We start from the raw sequence: 24,724 nt of genomic DNA, 5'->3' as shown, positions 1-24,724 counted from the left end.
GCATTCAAAAGTCTCCTAATCTTCTTTCACCATCATTTAATCCCCTCTCGAAAGGCAATTAGAGTTACTAGTTAAGCTATTGAAAGAAATATGAAATGGAATTACAAATATGAAGAAGGAACAAAAGTACATAGAAAAATAAACAGATTTTTAAAAGTCTAAATACTTTTAGAAAAGAAAAATACAGTTATTGAAATTATAGACTCAATAAATGGGGTAAAGAGATTAGATAGTTTGAAGGCAGAACAAGTGAACTGGAAGAGAAATCTAAAAAAAATTTCACAGAATTCAGCATTTAGAAACATAGAGACAGAAAATATGAGATGACAAGAATAATGGATGATATGAGATAATTCAACATGCATTTAAGTGAGTATTTTGAAGGAGAGAACAGAAAGAATAAGGGAAAAGTAATTTTCAAATACATAATGGTGGAGAATTTTCTAGAATTTGTGAAATGCATGAATCTTTAGGTTGAAGAACTACAATGAGCTCTGAGAACATTAATAAAAACATATATTCTTAGACTTATTATAGTAAAACTGAAGAACACCAAAGACAAAGAGAAAAATCTTAAAAGCAATTAGAAAGAAAAAAGAGGATCACAAAAAAATGGAAAGCCATTGAATTGACAACAGATTTATCAACAGCAAAAATAAAACCAGAAGACAGTGGATTATGCTTTAAAGTGTGAAAGCAAAATAATTGTTAACCTACAATTGTCTACTCAGATGGATTATCTTTTTTTAAAACCTTTGTTTGCATCCATTAAGTTCAACCTGTAGTAAGTCCAATTCATAGGCTAAAGTATGTGTATAAGAAATGTTTATTGCAGCTCTATTAGTAGAAGCAAAAAATACCCATAAACATGAGGATGGACAAATTATAGTATATTTATTAAATGGAATACTATATAATTATTATAATGATATAGAGATATATCCAGTACTTATTTTTTTAATTATAAAAAGTAAGTAGCTCAGCCATGTGCATATTATAATCCCATTTTTGTAAAAACACATGGAGATATGTGCATTAAAAACATACAGAAGAAGAGGGGAGCCTGGGCAGCGCAGTCAGTTAAGCATCTGACTCTTGGTTTTGGCTCAGGTCATGATCTCAGGTGGTGGGATCAAGTCCCGTGTCAGGCTTCACCCTCAGCACAGAGTCTGCTTGGGATTCTTTTCCTCTCCCTCTGCCCCTCCTGCTCATGCTCTCTCTTCCCCTCTCTCTCTCTCAAGTAAATAAATAAATAAATAAATAAATAAATAAATAAATAAATAAATAAAATCACATAGAACAATACACAAGAATCTTCTTTTTGTATATTTGTTTTATTGGAGTTCAATTTACCAATGTATAGTATAAGACCCAGTACTCAACCCATCAAGCCCAGTCACCCCATCCCCCCGCCCACCTCCCCTTCCACTACCCCTTGCTTGTTTCTTTTTTTTAAATAAATTTATTTTTTATTGGTGTTCAATTTGCCAACATATGGAATAACACCCAGTGCTCATCCCATCAAGTGCCCCCCTCAGTGCCCGTCACCCAGTCACCCCATCCCCCCACCCACCTGCCTTTCCACCACCCTTTTTTTGTTTCCCAGAGTTAGCAGTCTCTCATGTTCTGTCACCCTCTCTGATATTTCCCACTCATTTTCTCTCCTTTCCCTTTTATTCCCTTTTACTATTCTTTATATTCCCCGGATGAATGAGACCATATAGTGTTTGTCCTCCTCCAATTGACTTACTTCACTCAGCATAATACCCTCCAGTTCCATCCACATTGAAGCAAATGTTGGGTATTCGTAGTGTCTAATGGCTGAGGAATATTCCATTGTATACACAGACCGCAGCTTCTTTGTCCATTCATCTGTCGATGGACACCGAGGCTCGTTCCACAGTTTGGCTATTGTGGACATTGCTGCTGTAAACATTGGGGTGCAGGTGTCCTGCCGTTTCACTGCATCTGTATCTTTGGGCTAAATCCCCAACAGTGCAATTTCTGAGTCGTAGGGCAGTTCTATTTTTAACTCTTTGAGGAACCTCCACACAGTTTTGCAGAGTGGCTGCACCAGTTCACATTCCCACCAATAGTGTAAGAGGGTTCCCTTTTCTCTGCATCCTCTCCAACATTTGTTGTTTCCTGCCTTGTTAATTTTCCCCATTCTCACTGGTGTGAGGTGGGATCTCATTGTGGTTTTGATTTCCCTGATGGCCAGTGATGCAGAGCATTTTCTCATGTGCTTGTTGGCCATGTCTATGTCTCCCTCTGTGAAATTTTTCTTCATGTCTTTTGCTCATTTCATGATTGGATTGTTTGTTTCTTTGCCGTTGAGTTTAATAAGTTCTTCGTAGATCTTGGATACTAGCCCTTTATCTGATGCATCATTTGCAAATATCTTCTCCCATTCTGTAGGTTGCCTTTGAGTTTTGTTGACTGTATCTTTTGCTGTGCAGAAGTTTTTTTATCTTGATTAAGTCCCAATAGTTCATTTTTGCTTTTGTTTCCCTTGCCTTCATCGATGTATCTCGCAAGAAGTTGCTGTGGCCAAATTCAAAAAGGGTGTTGCCTGTGTTCTCCTCTAGGATTTTGATGGATTCTTGTCTCTCATTTAGATCTTTCATCCATTTTGAGTTTATCTTTATGGTATAAGAGAATGATCTAGTTTCATTCTTCTGCATGTGACTGTCCAAATTTCCCAGCACCATTTATTGAAGAGACTGTCCTTTTTCCAGGGGATAGTCTTTCCTGTTTGTTGGATATTAGTTGACCATAGAGTTGAGGGCCCATTTCTGGGTTCTCTATTCTCTTCCATTGATCTATGTGTCTGTTTTTGTGCCAGTACCACACTGTCTTGATGATCACAGCTTTGTAGTACAACCTAAAATCTGGCATTGTGATGCCCCTGGCTCTACTTTTCTTTTCCAATATTCCCCTGGCTGTTTGGGGTCTTTTCTGATTCCACACAAATCTTAAGATGATTTGTTCCAACTCTGAAGAAAGTCCATGGTATTTTGATAGGGATTGCATTAAACGTGTAAATTGCCCTGGGTAGCATTGACATTTTCACAATATTAATTCTTCCAATCCATGAGCATGGAATATTTTTCCATCTCTTTGTGTCTTCCTCAGTTTCTTTCAGAAGTGTTCTGTAGTTTTTAGGGTATAGATCCTGTATCTCTTTGGTTAGGTTTATTCCTAGGTATCTTATGCTTTTAGGTGCAATTGTAAATGGGATTGACTCCTTGATTTCTCTTTCTTCAGTCTCATTGTTAGTGTATAGAAATGCCACTGGTTTCTGGGCATTGATTTTGTATCCTGCCACACTGCCGAATTGCTGTATGAGTTCTAGCAATCTTGGGGTGGAGTCTTTTGGGTTTTCTATGTACAGGATCATGTCATCTGCAAAGAGGGAGAGTTTGACTTCTTATTTGCCCATTTGAATGCCTTTTATTTCTTTTTGTTGCCTGATTGCTGAGGCTAGGACTTCTAGTACTATGTTGAATAGCAGTGGTGAGAGTGGAGATCCCTGTAGTGTTCCTGATCTTAGGGAAAAGGCTCCCAGTGTTTCCCCATTGAGAATGACATTTGCTGTGGGCTTTTCATAGATGCCTTTTAAGATGCTGAGGAATATTCCCTCTATCCCTACACTCTGAAGAGTTTTGATCAGGAATGGATGCTGTCTTTTGTCAAATGCTTTCTCTGCGTCTATTAAGAGGATCATATGGTTCTTGTTTTTTCTCTTGTTGATATGATCAGTCACATTGATTGCTTTACGAGTGTTGAACCAGCCTTGCATCCCAGGGATAAAACCCACTTGGTGATGGTGAGTAATATTCTTAATATTCTTAACAATAGTAGGATCCTATTGGCTAGTATCTTGTTGAGAATTTTTGCATCTGTGTTCATCAGGTATATTGGTCTATAATTCTCCCTTTTGGTGGGGTCTTTGTCTGGTTTTGTAATTAAGGTGATGCTGTCCTCATAGAACAAGTTTGGAAGTATTCCATCCCTTTCTGTCTTTCGGAACAGCTTTAGTAGAATAGGTATTGTTTCTTCTTTAAACGTTTGATAGAATTCCCCTGGGAAGCCATCTGGCCCTGGACTTTTGTGTCTTGGGAGATTTTTGATGACTGCTTCAATTTCCTCCCTGGTTATTGGCCTGTTCAGGTTTTCTATTTCTTGCTGTTCCAGTTTTGGTAGTTTGTGATTTTCCAGAAATGTGTCCATTTCTTCTAGATTCCTAATTTATTGGCGTATAGCTGCTCATAATACATTTTTTAAAAAGATTTTATTTATTCATGAGAGACAGAGAGAGAGAGAGAGAAAGGCAGAGACACAGGCAGAGGGAGAAACAGGCTCCATGCAGGGAGCCTGATGTGGGACTTGATCCCGGGACACCCTAGGCCAAAGGCAGACAGACGTTCAACTGCTGAGCCACCCAGGGGTCTCTCATAATACATTTTTAAAATTGTTTGTATTTTATTGGTGTTGGTTGTGATCTCTCCTCTTTCATTCATGATTTTATTAATTTGAGTCTTTTTTCTTTTTAATAAGGTTGGCTAATGGTTTCTCTATCTTATTCTTACAAAGAACCAACTCCTGGTTTTGTTGATCTGTTCTACAGTTCTTCTGGTCTCTATTTCATTGAGTTCTGCTCAAATCTTTATTATCTCTCTTCTGCTTGGTGTAGGTTTTATTTGCTGTTCTTTCTCCAGTTCCTTTAGGTGCAAGGTTAGCTTGTGTATTTGAGTTTTTTCCAATTTTTTGAAGGATGCTTGTATTGCAATGTATTTCCCTCTTAGGATTGCTTTTTCTGTAGCCCAAAGATTCTGAATAGTTGTATCTTCATTTTCATTAGTTCCCATGAATCTTTTTAATTCTTCTCTAATTTCCTGGCTGACCCATTCATCTTTTAGCAGGATGCTCTTTAACCTCCATGTGTTTGAGTTTCTTCCAAATTACTTCTTGTGATTGAGTTCCAGTTTCTAAGTATTGTGGTCTGAAAATATGCAGGGGACAATACCAATCCTTTTGTATTGGTTGAGACCTGATTTGTGACCCAGTATGTGGTCTATTCTGGAGAAAGTTCCATGTGCACTTCAGAAGAATGTGTATTTAGTTGCATTCAGATGGAAAGTTCTGGTAAATATCTGTGAAACCCATCTGGTCCAGTGTATCATTTAAAGCCCTTGTTTCTTTGATGATGTTGTGGTTAGAAGATTTTTCATTTGCAGAATGTGTTGCACTGAAGTCTCCTACTATTAGTGTATTATTATCTAATTATGTCTTTACTTTGGTTATTAATTGATATACTTGGCAGCTCCCACATTAGGAGCATAAATATTCATGATTGTTAGGTCTTCTTGTTGGATAGACCCTTTAACTATGATATAGTGTCTCTCTTCATCTCTTACTACAGTCTTTGGGATAAACATTAATTTATCTGATATGAGGATTGCTACCCCAGCTTTCTTTTGAGGGCCATTTGAATGGTAAATGGTTCTCCAACCTTTCATTTTCAGGCTGGAGGTGTCCTTAGGTCTATAATTAGTCTCTTGTAGACAGCAAATAGACAGGTCTTGCTTTTTTATCCAGCCCCAAACCCTGCATCTTTTGATGGGATCATTTAGCCCATTCACATTCAGAGTTACTATTAAAAGATATGAATTTAGTGTCCTCGTAATACCTATTCAGTCCCTGTTTTTGTGGACTATTTCTTTGGGCTTCCTCTTTCTTTTACAGGGTCCACCTTAATATTTCTTGCAGAACTGGTTTGGTGTCACATATTCTTTCAGTTTCTGCCTATCTTGGAAGCTCTTTATCTCTTCTTCTATTTTGTTTTTTTTTTTTTTATTTATGATAGTCACAGAGAGAGAGAGAGAGAGAGGCAGAGACACAGGCAGAGGGAGAAGCAGGCTCCATGCACCGGGAGCCTGACGTGGGATTCGATCCCGGGTCTCCAGGATCGCGCCCTGGGCCAAAGGCAGGCGCTAAACCGCTGCGCCACCAGGGATTCCTCTTCTATTTTGAATGAGAGCCTTGCTGGATATAGTATTCTTGGGTGCATGTTCTTATCATTTAGGACCCTGAATATATCCTGCCAGTCCTTTCTGGCTTGCCAGGTCTCTGTGGAGAAGTCTGCCATTAATCTGATATTTCTCCCCATATAAGTTAGGGATCTCTTGTCTCTTGCTGCTTTAAGGATTTTCTCTTTATCTTTGGAGTTAGCAAGTTTCACTATTAAATGTTGAGGTATTGAACAGTTTTTATTGATTTGTTGGGGGGGGGAACCTCTCTATCTCCTGGATCTGAATGCCTGTTTCCCTCCCCAAATTAGGGAATTCTTAGCTATGATTTGTTCAAATATGCTTTCTGGCCCTCTGGCCCTCTCGGCGTTCTCTGGAACCCCAATTATACGTAGATTTTTTTTCCTTCTGAGGCTGTCATTTATTTCCCTTAACCTTTCCTCATGGTCTTTTAATTGTTTTTCTCTTTTTTCCTCAGCTTCCTTCCTTGCCATCAACTTGTCTTCTATGTTGCTCACTCCTTCTTCGACCTCATTAACCCTCATCATTAGGACCTCCAATTTGGATTGCATCTCATTTAATTGATTTTTAACTTCGGCCTGATTACATCTAAATTCTGCAGTCATGAAGTCTCTTGAATCCTTTATGCTTTTTTCCAGAGTCACCAGTAGCTTTATAATTGTGCTTCTGAATTGGCTTTCTGACATCAAATTGTAATCCATATTCTGTAACTCTGTGGCTGAGAGTACTGTTTCTGATTCTTTCTTTTGTGGTGAGTTCTTCGTTCTAGTCATTTTGCTCAGTGCAGAGTGGCTGTATGAGCGGGCTGAGTCAAGAATATCAATCACAACCGAAGTAAATTTCACCCTAGATGATTCTGATGATGTCAGAGACCAGAAAATGAAAACAGGGATCAGAATGAAATAAAACAAAAGGACCATTAAAGTGAAAAACAAATTTTAAAACAAGGTAGTAAAAAATGAAAGGCCAAGAATCCCAAAGAAGAAGAGAAAAAAGAGGAGAAAAAAGCAAAGGTAAAGAGGAAAAGAAAAAGAAAACAGGAAAAAAAAGCGAAGAAAAAAAGAAAAAGAAAAAAAAGTGGGGGGATTGGGAGATGGTGGTGGTGAAGTTGTAGTGGAGGGAGAATGTAGTCTACCTGAGGGGTCCTAGAGCGTGATCCTCTTGGTTTTGAGTGCATTAAGTTCTGTATGTTAGAAGATGCTCAGTCCCAAATTTATATAAACCAGCAATACTTGTAGAAAGCCCCAACATTGTCCATCAAAACATAAACAGATAAAATAGGGGGGCAGAATGGGAATGAAGAGAGAATATAATCTCACAGAATGAACCAGCACAGTATACCACTTCATTCCTGGTGCATGCTGGTCGTCTTTTAGAAGGTATTAACTTCTGCCATTGTAGAACAAAATGAGTCAGAGAAAACAAAAAACAAAAAACAAAAAAAACATATCTAGTATATCTCCCAAAATTAAATTGAGTATGTTGAAGGGAATCTAGAAGTGGAAAATATATCTAAGACCTATAATTGTAGAAATATGAAAGTCAAAAAGGAAGAAACATAAAAATTAAGAGGTGGTAAAATATTGTAGTTAAGGTGGGAAAAGAAGAGAGATATTGGAAATTTTTAGTCTGGTATAAAAACTAGTTGTAATGGAAAAAGGGGGGGAAGGAGGGGTACCCTCTGGTTCTATATACTGTGAATTCCTTGACTTCCCCTGGAGCTTTCCAGCGCTGCTTGGTCAAGAACTCGCTCTTCCCCTGTCCTTCCAGTGGGTCTTCGGGGGGAGGGGCTGCTGTGCTGATTCTCAGGTGTGTGTACTTGGGGGAGCTGCCCCGCCCCCCCCCCCGCCAGGTGTAGGGCTCAGTAGGAGCTGTTTATCCTGTGAGGTCCCTGTTCCCTGGCAACCCCGCTCCATCCCAGGAACAGGGTGACACTTGGAGGAACAACCACGCTGGTGGTGGCCAGCCTTCCAGCTCTGGAGTCAGCTCCCGCAGTAACTACCACAGTCTCCCAGTCCACATTGGCCTGGATGCTCTGGGGGCAGGGGGGTGCTGACCTCTCAGCTCAAGGGCACCCGGCGGCAGGAGCATCCTCGCTGTCCTGGGCCGTCCCTGCCTCTGCCTGTCCCGGGGGGAGCACAGGATCCTGAGCTATGTCCCCCGGCGCCCTGGGATCCGAGGCCTGTGCTGCTGGAATGGCGCTCTGGGGCTGCGGCACCTGAAGGCCCTTTCCCCCGGGCACCCCTCCTCTGTTAGTGACCCGGGAACCTGAGGCTTCACTGCCCCTCCCATGATCCTGCCTAGTTTCCCTGCTGAGCACCTCTCTGTCCGGGAAGAATCTGGGGCAGATTGTTAAAGTTCCCGCTTCTCCGGTGCTGGGCTCTCCTGTCCGGGGGCTCTCGCCGCCCCTGCTTCACCCAGCTCCTCGCGGTGCCCCTCTCTCACTGGATTCTGTTTTATTTTATTTTATTTTTTTTTGCGCCTCCCTACCTTGTTAGAAGTGAAACCCTTCTCTCTGTAGCGTTCCAACTGTTCTCTCTTTAAATCTCAGGTTGAATTCCTAGGTGTTCAGGATGATTTGGAAGTTATCCAGGTAAGGTGGGGGGGGGCTGGTGAGTTGGGGACCCTACTCCTCTGCCATCTTGCTCCGCCCTCCAAGAATCTCTTAATTGTGGTTGTATCTTGGTCTGAAGTCACATCGTGGAGAGTAGGTGGAGGGAATTTGACTTTGAAATTTAGAGTCTTTGAGTATCCTCCTCCTCTCTTTTTACTATGACACTGTTTTAAGGGATGTAGCTCTTAGGAACAAGGAGAAAGTAAAAATATTTCCAGATGAAGAAGAACTGAGAATTTGCTACCATACATTCTTCAGAAAGAAAGATCCCATGATAAAAGTCCAAAATATAAAAATGGATAATAGGGGTGCCTGGGTGGCTCAGTCAGGTGTCAGATTCTTGATTTTGACTCAGGTCATGATCTCAAGGTTCTGGGATCAAGCCCCAAGTCGGACCCACTAAGGCACCCCGCAAATAAATTTTAAAAATTTAATCCTAAATAAGGCAGGAAAAAGAAAAAAATAGATAGGTGGGGAAAAACAAAGGCATAAATAAGATGGCAGAAATTATTGCAGATGCTTCAGCAATCACAGTAAATATAAATGGACCACATTTATCAAATAAGTGTCAGAGACTGTCAGAATAAAAAAATAAAATCCAGGTTTGTGCAATTTACCAACAATACACAATGCTTCAGAAAGATTGAAGAGAAAACATTATAAAAGATATATGGGTAGCAAAAACTAACCAAAATAAATGTTGTATGGTTACATTAATATCAGACAAAAATAGATTTTATGATGACAGAGATAGCAAGCTATCCATTTAAAATCTCTTCCTTTTTATAGGGAGTTATAGGTGGGAAATGACTAATCCATCAGTGATTAATTTTCCAAAGTCCTCCTTTCACTTTTGAGTGGTCATGTGACCAATTTTTCCAATCAAATATGAGTGGAATTGATGCCTGCTAAGCACGGGGCTCTGAATATACTGGCATAAAATTCATATGCATATTCCCTTGTTTTTGTTGTTATAAACAAAATTTACCCCAAATCTCACCTTCCAGTGTAAAAATGTTATTTTACTTCTTTCTAGGTCCTTCTATAAACATAATTGTGTAAACATAAAGAAAAATTGGGATCTCATTATATACAGAGACTTGTCTAGATTCCTCATTAAACCCTGTATTCTTCTCTTCCATGTTATCAAATGCTTCTCTTAAGCATGACTTTTAAAGTTGCCACAGCAATCTATAACTCAGCACAGTGCTGGACATAGGGTAGCCTTTAATAAATGTTGGCAATGAGTGATGAAGAGAAGGAGCCTGAGGATTATAAGGAAGGAGATGGAGTATATAGCACAATTCATATCCACCCACTCCTCTGACACCCATGGTAATGACTATCACTCCCTATATCTCTGGCTAATATCTCTGATAATTTCCTAAGGATAAATTGCTGGAAATAGAATTACTGAGTCCAAGAATATGAGTCTGTTTAAGATTCTCAATACAGACCATCAAGTTGCTTTCTAAAGAGATTGCACCAATTTATAATCCTCACAGCTGCCTTGTAAAATGAGGATCATTATTCCCATTTAACAAATCAGATAACCAAGGCTCAGAGAAGATTAAGAAACTTGTTTCAAGTCATTACTAAGACTGGACTTTGAATCTAACTACAAAGTTATTATTCTAATTCCATTCCTAACTTACTTTGGGGCTTAGTTTCCCCCTTTCCCCCAAAATGTATGTCAAAGCTCCAAAGCAACTGGCCTGGATTATTTAAAGATGTCAGTGTCATGAAAGACCAAAAAACAAACAAGGAAAAACAACTAAGAACCCTTCTAGGTTAAAGGAGACTAAAGAGGTATGTAGTGTATGATCCTTTATTAGAAACTGAATTTTTATTTTATTTATTTATTTTAAAGATTTTATTTATTTATTCATGAGAGAGAGAGAGAGAGAGAGAGAGAGACAGAGACGCAGGCAGAGGGAGAAGCAGGCTCCATGCTGGGATCACGCCCTGGGCCGAAGGCAAGTGCTGCTAAACCGCTGAGCCACCCAGGGATCCCTATTCTATTATCTTTTTAAAGATTCTATTTATATAGTTATTTGAGAGAGAGCACATGCAGGAGTGTGGGAAAGTGGGGGGGAGGGCAGAGGGAGAGGGAAGAGCAGGCTCCTTACTGAGTAGGGAGCCCAAAGTGGGGCTTGATGGATCCCAGGACCTCGGGATCATGACCTGAGCCAAAGGCAGATGCTTAACTGACTGCATCACCCAGGCGCCCCAGAAACTGAATTTTTAAAAACCAGTTATTAAGGACATCTTGGGAAAAGTTGGGGAAATTTAAACTGTATATTAGACAACAGTATTGTGCCACTGTTGAATTTTGCAATGTGACGATCATAATGTGATTATGTAGGAGAATGTCTTTATTCTTAAAAGATACACATTGAAATATTAAAATTGAAGTGTCATGTCTGCAACGAACTCTCAAATGGTTCAGGAAAAGAAAGAAGGAAAGAAAAAGAGAAATGGGGGGAGAAAAGAAATTAAAAAATATGTGCATAGTGGGAGGAGGGAGAGGGAGAATATAAAAGTGCTATATCTGGTGACTCTTGGTGAAAGGCATATAGGTGTTCATTTTACTCTTCTTGAAACTTTTCTAAAGGTTTGAAATTTTACAAAATAATATACTGCCGAATAAAAAATGGATACCAAAACATGGCATTGGTACTGGATCTTTAAAATGATTTCACAGGCTGTAAAGACTTTGCACAGGTTTCCTTTCTTCTTTTTTTAATTTTTAAAAAAGATTTAATTATTTATTTGAGCAGAGGATGGGGGTGGAGCGCACAAGCAGGGGAGGGGCAGAGAGAGAGGAAGAGAGAATCTGACTCCCTGCTGAGCACAGAGGCCAAGGCAGGCTTGATCAAGACTCTGAGATCATGACCTGAGCCGAAATCAAGAGCCAGATGCTTAACTGACCAAGCTACCCAGTTGCCCCTCTTTTGTTTTTAAAATATTTAAAGGAGGGGGATCCCTGGGTGGCTCAGTGGTTCAGCGCCTGCCTTTGGCCCAGGGCGGGATCCTGGAGTCCCGGGATGGAGTCCCATATCGGGCTCCCTGCATGGAGCCTGCTTCTCCCTCTGCCTGTGTCTCTGCCTCTCTCTCTCTCTCTCTCTCTCTCTCTCTCTCTCTCTCTCTCTCTCTCATAAATAAATAAAATCTTTAAAATAAAATAACATATTTGAGGGGCTGGCACCTGGCTGGCTCAATTGGACGACTGTGTGACTTTTTATCTCAGAGTCATGAGTTTGAGCTCCTTGTTGGGTGTAGAGATTACTTAAATAAAATAAATCTAGAAAAAAATAAAGTATTTGAAGAAATGCTTTAAAGAGAGCCCAATACCCTTAAGACTCAAGGTATCCTAAAGAATTTTCCCCATCGAGCTGGTTTTTAGACTGTTAAATAATTGCTGCTGACTCATTTGCTGATAGTCTCTGGATTTTGCAGTTTAGTACTGTGATTACCATTGTCTTGGTGATTAGCAATCTGATTACATAATCAGAGCTGGATTTTGTGTGTCTTCTTTCTTCATCCTAGGGGGGCAATTATAACTGGTCCCTCGGGGGATCATGGATGTGGGCACAATGCAGTGAGAAAGGCTGGGATTCTTTTCTGTATCTTTATTCTTTGTCTTTTTATTGGCTAGCTGTATCTGTCATAAATAAGCTGAGGGAAAATTAAAGTCTTAGGGTATAATGTATTTTTCTGATGGCCTCTATTTTTCAACCTAAAATATGCTATCTAAACCGTGCACATTCATTGACAACTGAGATACAGATTTTGTAATAAAAATTATATTCAAAATTATATAAATGTATATATCATATTTTCCTTTTTGAGGGAGAGACTATTTTAAAATACACTATTAAAGGAAGACTTGTTTAAAAATGAAATGACATTACCTTTCCTCTTATCTAAATAAGCAGAGTTTAATTTTCCAGTGCTAACTTTCTCATATTTCCACAAGAGTAAAACAGTAGTGGAAAAAAGAATTGAGTCACCTCAGTTTCTTAATGAAAAGTTTGGTATAAGTTAATTTCTGGGGGAGTTGGCAGCCATGTCTCCATGAATGTACCTTGTTTCTAGGTCAGTTCCACTCAAGAGTAGCACTGAAATTGGGGGTGTAAACAGCTTGGCTAATAGGTGTATTTTAATCCTGTTTGCCTGTTTCAGTCCCTCTGGGTTGCTTTGAGGAAGCACAAATCTCTCAGAAGGTCAATGGTTCAGTTCAATGCAGTGTTGCCTTCTAGCAACATCCCTTTGCATAATATTTGTTGGTGAGAAAACAAGGAGAACATTGATAAGGAATTAACATTAACTTGGGGTGAAATATTTATGAACAAATTTAACCAAAAGGCTTATACAGTTTAATTAAGTTGAATTAACATTTCCCTGCTTCAGGGTAGGGTATATAGTTGGAAACCCAGAATTGTCACAGTTGAAATATGTTTTCAATGTTTACTTATTATTATATTTAATTTGAACTTTTTGCTTTGAAATAATTTAAGCTTACAAGTAAGTTTCATTTAGAAATAGTATAAAGTTCTCAGGTTCTCATGTATATCCTTCATCTAGATTTACTTAACAACTATTAAGTCGTTAATATTTTGTAAAGCTTGCTTTATCACTTTATCTCTCTCTCTCTGGGTCTCTCTCTATATATAATATATAAAATTATAACTCATTATAATTATGTATAAAATATATAAGTAAAGTTAAATGTATTTCTATTAAATATAAATATATAATAAATATATTTAAAATAATTACAATTCATTATATATAATCTATATAATCTATATTGTTCTCTATTTTATTGTTGTTATTATTAATTTTTTTAATTGCAGACCTCATGTCCTTTTACCCCTTAAATATTTTCAATGTGTATTTCTTAAGAACAGGGACATTTTCTTTCATAACTATAGTAAAATGACCAAAATCAGAAAACGTAGCATTGAAACAATGTTATGATCTACTATACAATCCATATTCAAATTTTGCCAATTGTTCCAATGATGTCTTTTTTTTTTTTAAGATTTGAGAAAGAGAGAGAGAGATTGAGAGGTGGGGTGGGTGCAAAGGGAGAGAGAATCAAGCAAACTCCATGTTCAGCACGAAGCCAGATTCAGTGCTCAATTTCACAACCCCGAGATCACACCTGAGCTGAAACCGAGTCAGTCGCTTAACCGATTGTGCCACCCAGATGCCCCTCAATAATGTCTTCTATAGCAAACTTTCCCCCCTTTGATCCAGAACCTAATCCAGGATCATACTACCCACTTATCAATCATATCCTCCCTATGCTTTTAAGATCTGTAGCAATTTCTCTGTTTTTCTTTGTCTTTCATGATATTGACATTTTAAAAATCCTACAGGTCAGCTGTTTAGTAGAATATCCCTCAATTTAGGTTTGTAAGTTTATTGACACTTAGATTCAGATTGTGCCTATTTGCCAGCAATAGCAGGGAAGTAGCATTATGCCCTTCTCCGTGCACGAGACCAGGAGGTCAATTTGTCCCATTATTGATGACACTGACTTGAATCACTTCATTAAGGAAGAAGTAACCTCCATGTTTCTCCACAGTAAAATTACCATTTTTCCTTTGAAGTGCAATGTTTTTGAAACTACTACTCAATCTTTTACAATGGCTAAAGGTTGTAGTACAGATTGAAAGTGGTGCAGAGTTATAAATTTGGTACCAAAACAACAAAGGTAACTCTATTATTCGAATAAGATTTAGGAATCTGATTGTAGGTTTGGCTGTTGCACACAATCTTAATAAGACTTCGTGTTCATTCACACAGAATGGTGTTACAGGATTATTTGTCTCAACACTTTATTTTTTTTAAGATTGATTTATTTATTTTAGAGACAGACCACAAGCAGGAGGAGCAGAGGGAGAGGGAGAGAGAATCTCAAGCAGACTGTGCTCAAGGCAGTGCTCAATTTTATGACCCTGAGTCACTTAACCAACTGTGCCACCCAGGCGCCCGGTCTTTAAATAAGTGATCTAGTTAATATGTTCCAATTTTGTGTCTAGCCTTGCTCTCATTGGGTATGCTTTGAGTTGTAGATAATATAGATATAATTCTATTTCAATTACACCTGTATTTTATATACTTACTCTAATATGGCACCTGGGATGGGGGATATTAGACATTTGTATTTTGCAGGAAACCTTTAAATAAAGCAATTGAATGCATCTTTCTTAATGGCTGGCTACCTAAGAAATCTTAAAAACCAAAGCAAACATGAGTTCAGTCACAATGTGGACACATGGAACATCTTATAAATGACACAGATTGGAGGAATATGCTTCTATGTGTCAGTGTCAAAAAAAATTTTATTCCCTAAATTATCTATCTCAGGCACATCAGGCAATCAGCCAATAATGATAAGCAATTATTTCTAATAACAAGGAAGCATTTCTGTGGGCTCAGGGTACCCACAGCCCACATCGCCCATCATTAGGGTGCCCCTGATATATTTCTTTGTGGCTTCTTTTCTCTGACTACATCAAAGCCTGAAGCAGGATATAATGATTTAAAAAGATAGACACAGTCAATGTATTGACCCTTGAAATTGGGTGCCTGTGGCTGCTTCTCATTTCTGGGAACCCTTCTTAACAACACTGTCTCCTAATTTCTGCCTGGCTCGAGCTGCATTTCAGTAGGCTCCAACTTTGTTGGAATGGGAAGTAGGAAAACTGCCACCTTGGATAATGAGATTGGAATCCTAAGCTTTTCTGTGTTTCAGGACTGACCTACCAGTATGATTTTAAAATAGCTTTACAAATTCTCATCCCCTACGCATACAAAGATGATGGTAAATAGAATCCTTGAATTAGACTCTGTTTTAACTTTTACAAGACTATCAATCCTCTTCTCTTCTTTAAACATGATAAATGTTCAATGCAAAGCATCCCCAACCCTCTGAAGGAATGCTCCTGAAAGCAAGTAGGGAATTTACATAGTGCTATTTTAGCTGGTCTGCAGTAATGCAATAATTGTTTGATTTTGAAGTGTTCTGGACTAATTATAATGTTATCATAATTCATATGTCAATATTCCTGAGTTACAGAAATTTCTGTTTTTAACCTAATAACTAAGCTTTAATGAATCTTATTTCTCAAGGGTGGATTTTCATTTCAGGCCACATATTAGTTTCCATTGTTGACATAGCAGATTACCATGATTTGTGCCTTTAAACAAAATCCATTCGTTAGTTCCCAGATCTGTAAGTCAGATGTCTGGATACAGCATGGCTCAATTGGATCTTCTGCCTCAGTCGGGTCTTATGATGCCAAAATCAAGATGTTGGCAGAACCTTTCTGGAGGTTCTGGGTAAGAATCTACCTCTGAAAACATTCAGATTGTTGGCTGAATTTAGCACTTTGTGATTACAGGACTGAGGTCCTCGTTTTCTTGTCGGCTGTCAGTTCAGGAGCTGGTCTTGGCTCCTAGATGCTGCCCACATTCCTTCTCATGCTTTCATGTGTGCCCCTCCAACAAAGGCTGATTGAGTCCTTCTCATGTTTCAAATCACTGACTTTTCTTTCTGCCACATCTCTCCTCTGCTTCCAGACAGAGAAAGTTCTCTGCTTTTAAGGACTTAAGAGATTAGATCATGCCTACTTGGATAGTCTAGGATAATTGTCTTATCTTCAGGTCCATAAACTTAATTCCATCTGCAAAATCCCTTTAGCCATGTAATGTAATATATTTACAGGTTCTAAGGGTTAGGGCAGGACACTAACCCTGGAAGGCCATTATTTGGCCTACTCTAGGCCAGGAAAAAAAAAAGAGAGACTGAAGGTTCATCATGAATTTGGGATTTTCAAACACAGATATCAGTAGCTTTCTTGAATAAATGCATAGTACCTCTATAAAGAATGGTACCTGACTTTTTGTTTCACTGGTCAATACAGGAGCCTTGGAGATGAAAAACTGACAAGCCCAGGGATGCCTGGGTGGCTCAGTGGTTGAGTGTCTGCCTTTGGCTCAGGTCATGATCCGGGGTCCTGGGATGGAGTCCTGCATCGGGCTCTGCCTATGTCTTTGCCTGTCTCTGTGTCTCTCATGAATAAATAAATAAAATCTTAAAAAAGAGAGAGAGAAAAAAACCTGACAAGCCCAGATATTATTCAAATATAATCAGGAACTTTGGGGTGAATACAGGGATGAATTTGTGGACCTCTAATCCTAGAGCTTGTACCAGACCCCAAAAGAGTTGCAAGTCTTTTGGGAAAGATCTATGTGCCTTCTTGGGTCCCTCATGACCTCTTCATGAACAAAATGGGAACATCAAATCATCTGTGCATGTAAGATGTGACAAGGAGAGTCTAAAAGATGTTAGATATTCTCTGGTTAATATAAACATCACTTGTATCCATCAGCTATTAGATAAGGTGTCAAAAGATACAATAAGACATTAATAACTACAAATGTCCGTAGTCATTTTAATTTGGGTGAATATAATAACAGCCAATCACCATTGGCTGGAACAGCCTTATAAATAAGGTCACAGGAGGATCTTCACTTGAAGAAAAGAAAAATTTAAGATATTCTTTGTGTGTTTTGTTTTGTTTTGTTTTTGTAGCAGGCCGAAACCCTAGTTTATTTCAGCATCAGCAACATCTTAGCCGTCACAAAAATAAACTCTACCAAGGGCGACAGAAGTCTCTACATGGAGGCTAAGGGCTCAGCCGCCAAGTGGCGAACATCAGAGGGGTGCATGGCGGGCAGTGCGCCGGCAGTAAGTTCGGAAGCAGCGGGGCTGGTGGTGGTGCAGGTGCGGGCTGGGGCCTCACTTCTGGGCAGGCACGAGGTCGTGGATGGCCTGGCCCTGCTCCAGCCTCTGCTCCATCTCGATGAGCAGCTTCACGCCATCCACCACCATCTGTACCAGCTCCACCTCTGAGAAGCCCAGGCGGTCTGCGTGGGAGACCTCAAAGACGCCCCTCACAGCAGCTGTGCCCACACCACCTGTGCCTCGTTTCTGAAGCCGTAGCCGCTTGAGTACCTCCGGGAACTTCTCATGCTTGCCCAGGTGGGGCAGCTTGATGTGCACACCTGCCTGCAGGCCTGTGCCCAGGTTGGATGGGCGGGTGAGGATGTAGCCCAGGTGAGGGTTCCACGTGAATTCGTAATTCTTTGACTTGAAGAGTGCTTCAATCCGGGTGAGGCCGTTGCAGAACCGAGGGAACACCTCCTTCAGGTCGCCCCCTTTCTGCATGGAGATGACCCGCAGGTGTCTTCCTCGTCGACCCACATCGGGAAGGTCTTATTGTCGTTGTGCCAGATGCCGCGGGCGTCCGGCCAGTCGTGGACAGGAGTCGAGGCCAGGAGCAGGGGCGACATGGGCTTATCGAAGAGGACGTGGTCGTCGATGAGCTGCTGCTGTTCCGCCTCGGTCCTGCTCTTGAGCGCGTAGTACCGGGGCGGGGTCGCCGGCCAGGCTCGACGGAGCTTCCACGGCGAGCTTCCCGAGGGCACGGCGCTCCCCGCGGCCGCAGTGCGGGGGGAGGCAGAAGCCGCGGATGCTGCGACCCGTGCGCACCCGCGAGCTCGGCACATAGTTGGGGTCCGGGTCGTCGCCCTGCAGGTTGTCGGGGTTGAGGCCGGTCTTGTGCTCGTCGCCACCGGGCCGGTCCTCGAGGATGGGGTCAAAGAGCTCTTTGCACACGTCATACGACTCCTCGTCGCCGGCTGCGCAGCCCACGGGCATGATTAGGGGTGGCCCGGGTTGTCCACGTCGGTCTGGATGACGTCGTCCAGCGGGAAGCCGCTCGCGCGCTCTCGGCGCGCAGCTCCGCATACAGCTCGGGGGTCCGCACCTTGGCGGTGTGGTTGCCGTGGCCGCCGAGGTGTGGGGGGGGGGAGCTCCTCCCTCAACGCGTTGTGGCTGTTGGAGAAGGGCGTGGGGGGGCCTGGCGGGGGGCCTGGCGGGGGCGGGGGGCAGGTGGGCGGGGCGGGGCGCTGCCTCCCTCGGCAGCTCCAGACGCGGTGCAGGCCAACAGCCTGGTTTTGTTATTATTGTATTTTTTTTCATAGTTACTTAAACTATTTTATTTTATTTTTTTAATTGGTGTTCAATTTGCCAACATACAGAATAACACCCAGTGCTCATCCCGTCAAGTGTCCCCCTCAGTGCCCGTCACCCATTCACCCCCACCCCCCCCTCCTCCCCTTCCATCACCCCTAGTTCGTTTCCCAGAGTTAGGAGTCTTTATGTTCTGTCTCCCTTTCTGATATTTCCCACACATTTCTTCTCCCTTCCCTTATATTCCCTTTCACTATTATTTATATTCCCCAAATGAATGAGAACATATAATGTTTGTCCTTCTCCGACTGACTTACTTCACTCAGCATAATACCCTCCAGTTCCATCCACGCTGAAGCAAATGGTGGGTATTTGTCGTTTCTAATGGCTGAGGAATATTCCATTGTATACATAAACCACATCTTCTTTATCCATTCATCTTTCGATGGACACCGAGGCTCCTTCCACACTTTGGCTATTGTGGACATGGCTGCTAGAAACATTGGGGTGCAGGTGTCCCGGCGTTTCATTGCATCTGAATCTTTGGGGTAAATCCCTAACAGTGCAATTGCTGGGTCGTAGGGCAGGTCTATTTTTAACTCTTTGAGGAACCTCCACACAGTTTTCCAGAGTGGCTGCACCAGTTCACATTCCCACCAAAAGCGTAAGAGGGTTCCCTTTTCTCCACATCCTCTCCAACATTTGTGGTTTCCTGCCTTGTTAATTTTCCCCATTCTCACTGGTGTGAGGTGGGATCTCATTGTGGTTCTGATTTGTATTTCCCTGATGGCAAGTGATGCAGAGCATTTTCTCATGTGCATGTTGGCCATGTCTATGTCTTCCTCTGTGAGATTTCTCTTCATGTCTTTTGCCCATTTCATGATTGGATTGTTTGTTTCATTGCTGTTGAGTTTAATAAGTTCTTTATAGATCTTGGATACTAGTCCTTTATCTGATAGGTCATTTGCAAATATCTTTTTTCCCAGGATTGACAACTCCAGGAAAGATACATATAAAAATTAGCTCTTCCCAGTGAAAAAAATTCTAACTTTGATATAGGCTAAGTTAAAGGCTGTCAGGCCCCTTAATAGTGTAAAGTGATTTGGGGGGGAAATTGACTCAGAAAACCCAGCACTCATGACATATTGATAAGTAAAAGCAGAAGACTACAGAATGGCCTACATAGTAGTCTGTATTGTACATACACATTAAAAAAAAAAAAAAGAATGGGAGGCCACATACCAAAATCACAACAGAGTTGATCTCTGGGTGGTAAGATTTTAAGTATTTAAAATTCTTTTCTTTAGGGTGCCTGGGTGGCTCAGTTAGGTAAGCATGTGACTCTTGATTTCAGCTCAGGTCAGGATCTCAGGGTCAGGAGATGGAACCCCCCCATTGGGCTCTGCGCTCATCTGGGACTCCGTCTTCCTCTGCCCCTCCCTCCCATGCTTGTGTGCACTCTCACTCTCTCAAGTAAATAAGTCTTTAAAAAAACTAGAAAAATAAGATCCTTTTCTTTGTGTTCTTCTGAATTTTCAATTTTCTTTCATTGAGCACGTATTACTTTCTAATTAGAAATAGAACGATGAAAAAATCAAAAAACTCAAGGTGGAAAGAGGGGGCGGGATCCATTTCGGAATGTAACTCTCTGTGCTCTTAAATATCTTTATCTGCAGTGTGATAGATATTTTTCTTGCTTTTGGCTGCCAGGCACCTTTTCAAAGCCTTCCTATACTTAGGTATTTCCTACCTCTTGACTCTATTTCTCCCTCCCCCAAAGTGGAAGACAATGGCTCATTTTCCCAACTTGGCCTGCAGCTAAGGCACAAACCTTTGATGGAGGTTCTTCGTGACCACGCAGAACAATAGCAGTGAAATTTCTGTCCAGAAGCCAGAGACATTGGAAGGCATGCATATGGGAAATCCGTGGCTGAGCAGCATTTGTTCATCAGAAGCAGAGAGAGGTAGCCAAAATCCTAGTGGGAACTTTCTGGGCCAATTGGTGGTGGCTGTAGTGTCTCCACAGAAGCAATCTTGAGATGTGGTTTGGGTCCTGTCTGGGCTGTGGAAAGTCTCTGCCAGATTCTCCAGTCTTCCAGGAGATTCTGTGAGCTACTTACTATCCTTTTAAAAGTGGCATTTCTTAAAGAAGATGTGGTTTATGTATACAATGGAATATTACTCAGCCATTAGAAACAACAAATACCCACCATTTGCTTCAACGTGGATGGAACTGGAGGGTATTATGCTGAGTGAAGTAAGTCAATCGGAGAAGGACAAACAGTGTATGTTCTCACTCATTTGGGGAATATGAATAATAGTGAAGGGGAATATAAGGGAAGGGAGAAGAAATGTGTGGGAGATATCAGAAAGGGACACAGAACATAAAGACTTCTAACTCTGGGAAATGAACTAGGGGTGGTGGAAGGGGTTGAGGGCGGGGGGTGGGGGTGAATGGGTGACGGGCACGGAGGGGGACACTTGACGGGATGAGCACTGGGTGTTATTCTGTATGTTGGTAAATTGAACACCAATAAAAATTAATTTATAAAAAAAAAAAAAATAAAAAAAAAAATAAAAGTGGCATTTCTGCTCAAACTACCTAGGATATGAGTTTTGTTGACAGCTGAGAACCCTGACTATTATGGACTGAACTATGTCTTCTCTAAATTCATATGTTGAAGCCCTAACTCCCAGTACCTTAGAATGTGACTATATCTGGAGGTAGTTTAAAGAGGTGATTAAGTTAAAATGAGGTGGTAGGACAGCCTCTGAGCCAATGTGATGGGTGTCCTTTTAAGAGGAGACAGCAGGGGCCCACGCACAGAGGAAAAGCCAGTGAGGACCCAGAGATAAGGCAGCAGTCTGCAGACCAAGGAGAGAAGCCTCAGAGGAAACCAAGCCCTGCCGACACCTCGATTTTAGACTCCTAACCTCCAAAAGTGTAAAGAAAAAAATGTCCGTTGTTCCAGTGACACAGGCTGTGTCATTTTGTTACAGCAGCCTGAGCAGACTAACACGCTGACAATACAAGGACACGTCTGTAAAAGAAAAAAACCCAAAACCTATGCCTCCGTCCCTGCCTTTGCGCTGAGCCACAGCAGCGGCCACAGAAAATGAACGCAAGATGGGGAAGGCCACGGGCGACCACAGTCAGGGTGGAGGAAGTGCGCGGCCTGTGGCTGGTAGCCAGGATGGCAGGGCCTCAGAGAGCTGATAGCAAGTTTAAGGCACATACAGAGAATCACAGGTCAGGAACGGGGGCTGCCAGGAGGAGACAGAAGGCAAGATTCATGCCCGCATGTCAGCGTGATAGCTCACAACAAGGGCATGTACCAGAAGACACCAACCGCAAAGAAAACAGATCCAGAGGCGAACTCATTATCCTTTTTTTTTTTTTTTATGATAGTCACACAGAGAGAGAGAGAGAGAGGCAGAGACACAGGCAGAGGGAGAAGCAGGCTCCATGCACCGGGAGCCCGACGTGGGATTCGATCCCGGGTCCCCAGGATCGCGCCCTGGGCCAACGGCAGGCGCCAAACCGCTGCGCCACCCCGGGATCCCCCTATCCTTTTGTTTTAAATAACATGCATCCATTTGCATTTGGTTACAAAAGAATTATATGCTTATCATAGAACATTTTAGAAAATACAGATTTTTAAGAAATATTTTATTTATTTATTTATTTGACAGAGAGAGAGAGAACAAGCAGGGGGAGCAGCAGAGGGAGAGGGAGAAGCAGGCTCCTCGCGGAGCAGGGAGCCCAATGTGGGACTCGATCCCACGACCCCAGGATCATGACCTGAGCCGAAGGCAGACACCTAACCTACTTTTAGCCACCTCAGGCACCCCACAGAACAGATTTAAATCGACACATGCACATAAATAAACCTCACTCCCAAGCTTCAAACCTAGAGATAAGACTAAAATTTGAATGTGCTTCCTTTAGGTCATTCTCCACGTATATGTAACACTTTTTTTAAAGATTTTATTTATTTATTCATGAGAAACAGAGGGAGAGGGAGAGAGAGAGAGAGAGAGAGAGAGAGGCAGAGGGAGAAGCAAGCTCCCTGCAGGGAGTCCGACGCGGGATTGGATCCCGGGTCTCCAGGATCACATCCTGGGCCAAAGGCTGCACCAAACCACTGAGCCACCCGGGCTGCCCTATATAACCCATTTAAAAAGAATCCTCACTGGCATGTGCCGTGTAGTCCATTTCTATTGTTCATTCTCTGAACAGCTAACAATGTGGCAAGAGCATGTCTTGTTACATGAGCCTCGGGGAGTTGGTTTGCTGAGGGCGGACTGCTCGGCGGATCGAAGAGGCGCGTCGCCAGTGAGCCTGGAAATAAGGGCAGGTTCTAAAAACAAAAACCGAAACAAGTTCATCTCACTTTACTCAAGGAGGTCTGTCATGATGCTGTCGCTTGTTCACTGCTTGCATTTGAAAAACTAAGTCTCAAGGTTTAGAAATCCATAGTTCTGATCTTTTTAAAAAGTAGAATTAGAGAGATTGTATAATGGTTTATTGAGTTTAGAAATTCACCAATGACTACCTCCAGCCTTCCAAAGCTTTTTGCTAAAGCAGCCTGTACATGTCAAAAAATTGCTCTAAATAGCTTGCAAACCACTCGACTCTGCCCCTTTTATGTAGTAAAATTGGTCAGTTTCCCAACAGTAAAGAAGAGGGAAAATATAGATTGGCAGCAACCAACACTGCCCTGAGAACATCGGCTTTCTAAATCCAGGGCTTTTTAGTAGGAGACATAAGTAATTACAGCCTTATGTAGCTGTTAACTAACGTTTTCAAACCCCAGGAAAAAAGAGCATTCTTTTGCTGGCTTTTGTTTCTGCTTTGAACTCAGGGCTGTAATTCCTCATCCTGCTGGGCCAATCAGGGACACTGGTGACTTTTCACTAACCAGATCTAGATTTGCAGCCCCAACTGGGCACTTTAAATCACACCCAGAAGCAAATTGGAAACTCTTGTCGTCTGGGAAGCCTGGATATTTTGTGAGACGGTTAAAACCTTCTGCATTTGGGCTTGAACCTGGCCCACACTTTTGTGGCTGCCCCCCTGGTTAAAGCCTTTCTGATTTTTCACTTCAGACAAAGTAAAAGAATCACTGGTCTCAGATGTGTGTGTGTGTGTGTGTGTGTGTGTGTGTGTGTTTAATCTGGGTAAAATATACATAACATAAAATGTACCATTTTAACCATTTCTGTAAGTGTACAGTTCTGTAGTATGAAGTGTATTCCTTGCTGTGCAACCATAACTGCTATCCATTTCCAGGACTTTTTAATGTTCCCCAAGTTCCATACCTATTAAACGCCAACTCCTCATTTCCTGTCTCCCCTACAGTCTCTGGCAACTGTCTCTGTTTCCCATCTCTGTGAATGTGACTCCTCTAGGTAGCCTGTATAAGTGGAATCTTAGAATATTTGTCCTTTTGTGACTGGCTTCTTTTACTTAGCATAATGCCTTGAAGGTCTGTAACATATTGTAACATGTGTCAGAATTTCATTCCTTTTCAGGCTCTATAACAGTCCATGTGTGTACAGACTCCATTCTGTTTATCCATTCATCTGTTGACAAAACACTTGGCTTCTACCTGTTGGCTACTGTGAATGATGCTGCTATGAACATGGATGTAGCAAAATCTTTCTCAGTTCTTGCTTTTGAATCTTTGGGGTATTTCCCCACAAAAGGAATTGCTGGATCATATGGTAATTCCATGTTTACATTTTTGAGGAACTGCATATTGTTCCCCAGAGTGTCAGACTATTTTACATCCCCACCAGCAGCACGCAAGGGTCCCGATTTCTTCAGATGTGTTTGTTTGTTTTTAAAAAGGTTCTATTTATTTATTCATGAGAGACACACACAGAGAGGCAGAGACCTAGGCAGAGGGAGAATCAGGCTCCCTGCAGGGAGCCCAATACGGGACTTGATCCTGGACCAGGGATCATGCCCTGAGCCAAAGGAAGGTGCTCAACAACTGA

The 24,724-nt window shown here is 41.5% G+C and overlaps 1 pseudogene; it reads right to left on the bottom strand.

Moving 5' to 3' along the window:
• Positions 1-17,485: 17,485 nt before the first annotated feature.
• On the bottom strand, positions 17,486-24,458 carry LOC129517895 (creatine kinase B-type-like; annotated as a pseudogene).
• Between the last annotated feature and the right edge of the window lie 266 nt (positions 24,459-24,724).

Source organism: Nyctereutes procyonoides, unplaced genomic scaffold (assembly GCF_905146905.1).
Source record: "Nyctereutes procyonoides isolate TBG_1078 unplaced genomic scaffold, NYPRO_anot_genome, whole genome shotgun sequence".
NCBI classification, from domain to species: Eukaryota; Metazoa; Chordata; class Mammalia; order Carnivora; family Canidae; genus Nyctereutes; species Nyctereutes procyonoides.
The sequence above is the reverse complement of the archived record's forward strand: the minus strand, read 5'-3'. Positions and strand labels throughout refer to the sequence as shown.